We start from the raw sequence: 2,500 nt of genomic DNA, 5'->3' as shown, positions 1-2,500 counted from the left end.
TCCCTGCGTCCGATGGACTTGAAATTTTGCATCAGCACAAAATCCCGGTGACAATACAACTTTACATGATCATTAGGTCAACAGTGACCCTACAGTGACGTCTCCCGGTATTAGGATTTGTATGAAACTCTTTGGATTTTTCAAAACTTAGACTCGATAAACAACTAAAGATTTTTCAAACCTTCTATGGCTCAACAGAATTTCAGTTTCTTTAGCTACAATCATAAATCGGTTACAACTAATGTCAAAACTAAAAAGTATAAAACAGAGAAATGAAAAAAAATCTCAAGCCTTCGCCTTTGGAAAAATGCTAACTTTTGTTAGTTTTCTCTTCACGTATGCTAACGAAAGTGAAGTTTATGCACTACCTGTTTGCTAAACAATTCGTTAAACCTGGTGTAAGTCATAACCACTTTCTTGGAAGTTTCTTATGGAAGTCTTGCTATTAAAAAAAAGGAAGATTTGTTGATAGCTGCAAAAATTTCTGCAGTGATTTTATTTTTCCTCGCGGGAGTATTTGTTAGTGATTAAATTTGACCAGAGCGGTCTATTAATAGCCATACCTTCCCTTCAATTTTCGTAGGTAATGCGAGTAATGTGTTTTTAACGTTTTCAAGCTTAGGCCGTGTATTTGAGCTCATGTAGCGAAAGCAATTTAGTTCCAGTTCAATTGAAACAAATTACTAGATTACTTATATTTTCTACCAAACATTAAGTCTTAATACAAAATGAACGTTAATGAAAACGTTTTCCCCATTATCTCTTTTCATTCGTAACGTTAATGAAAACATTTTCCCAATTATCTATTCTTATTCGTAACAAAATGAAAACGTTTTCCCTATTATCTCTTTTATTCGTAACGTTAATGAAAACATTTTCCCAATTATCTATTCTTATTCACAACGAAATGAAAACGTTTTCCCCTTTATCTCTCCTCATTCGTAACGTAATCGTGCAGTTTAAAAAATGTAAATCAACTGATGATGCTAGACCCTACCGTGCTTTAGACGTGCAAGGTACGGAGGGCGGTAAGCGTACCACTTTTACATACCAGGTGCTCGCGTGCGCCTCTCTTGCACACCAGGTGTGTATGTATGTGTATGTGTGTGTGTGAGAGAGAGTGTGTTTGTGTGTGTGGGCGTTGTTGATACTCCTTGTTACCGATGTGTGTTACGACGCCGGATTGAGTCTTGCCGTTATAAAAGGATGACAGGTGATGGATAATGCGGAGAGCGAGTGAAGACGCCCTCCTGTTGCCACAAATATAGCCTGTACGTCTGCTGGTCCTTCTTTCAGAAAATGTAATGATTCGGATAACGAGTTCCTATCTCTCTCTCTCTCTCTCTCTCTCTCTCTCTCTCTCTCTCTATATCTCACTCTCTTTCTCTTTCTCTGTTTTACTATCTTTTTTTATAGTTTCTAACTTCCGGAAGCCTTAGTATTTTGCCAAATTATGCAAAATAGCTCATGATCGAACATATTTACTTTGAGAGGAATAAATCGAAAATAAGGGTTTGTATTTTGCGTTTCTTAATCAAACGAATAATAATACATGCACGCATATCCACACCCACACATACACATGCATACATACAAGCATATATCATACTATATATATATATATATATATATATATATATATATCTATATATACATACATATATATATATATATATAAGAGAGAGAGGAGAGAGAGAGAGAGAGAAACAAACACGCGCACAAAGAACAGAGAGTGAAAGACAGAGATGTCACAATATATATATATATATATATATATATATATATATATATATATATATATAGATATGTGATATATATATATATATATATATATATATATATATATATGTATATATATATACACATGTATATATGTATATATATATATATATATATATATATATATATATATTTATGTGTGTGTGCGCACATATACATGGATGTATAGGAAAAACACACATTTAATTTTTTATTGTATTCTACCATGTATACAAATCACATATCAAAATCAAGTTCGCTAGCATATTTACGCTGGTTCCACAAACTAGTAATTTCAAATTTTTTGTTTTTACTTGAAAGAAACAGGAGAGTAAACATTATAGAGGAAAACAAAATATAATAATAAAAAAAAGAATGATGGTTTTTGGGCATACACTCCGCAACCCCCAGGGCACTGAACGGTATTGCTGTCACGCGGTAATGTGACCAACTTTACTGTTGAGCTTTATCATCGTTCTCGGTCCCCGTTACGTGATAGATGACTCGGCTTCTCTCTCTCTCTCTCTCTCTCTCTTCTCTCTCTCTCTCTCTCTCTCTCTCTCTCTCCTCTCCACACACACCCTTGGCCTTAAGTTTGCAAAAATGTGCATGGCTCGGCTGATTCAAAACGAGAGGAAATTACGCGTCCATGTAATTCATCCTTAAGCTTATGCAAGAATCACGGCACTGATATATTCCGACATTTGTTTTCTGTTTGTTAGAGAGCAGTGCGTATGGGATT

General features: G+C 34.8%; 1 protein-coding gene across 2 annotated transcripts in view; it reads left to right on the top strand.

The window, feature by feature from the left end:
• The window catches only part of LOC135219643 (proclotting enzyme-like), a 172,670-nt gene that overhangs the window by 37,916 nt on the left and 132,254 nt on the right, over positions 1-2,500 (top strand). The gene's annotated exons all lie outside the window — the stretch shown is intronic.

The sequence above is a fragment of the Macrobrachium nipponense genome, chromosome 1 (assembly GCF_015104395.2).
Source record: "Macrobrachium nipponense isolate FS-2020 chromosome 1, ASM1510439v2, whole genome shotgun sequence".
Taxonomy (NCBI): Eukaryota; Metazoa; Arthropoda; class Malacostraca; order Decapoda; family Palaemonidae; genus Macrobrachium; species Macrobrachium nipponense.
The sequence above is the reverse complement of the archived record's forward strand: the minus strand, read 5'-3'. Positions and strand labels throughout refer to the sequence as shown.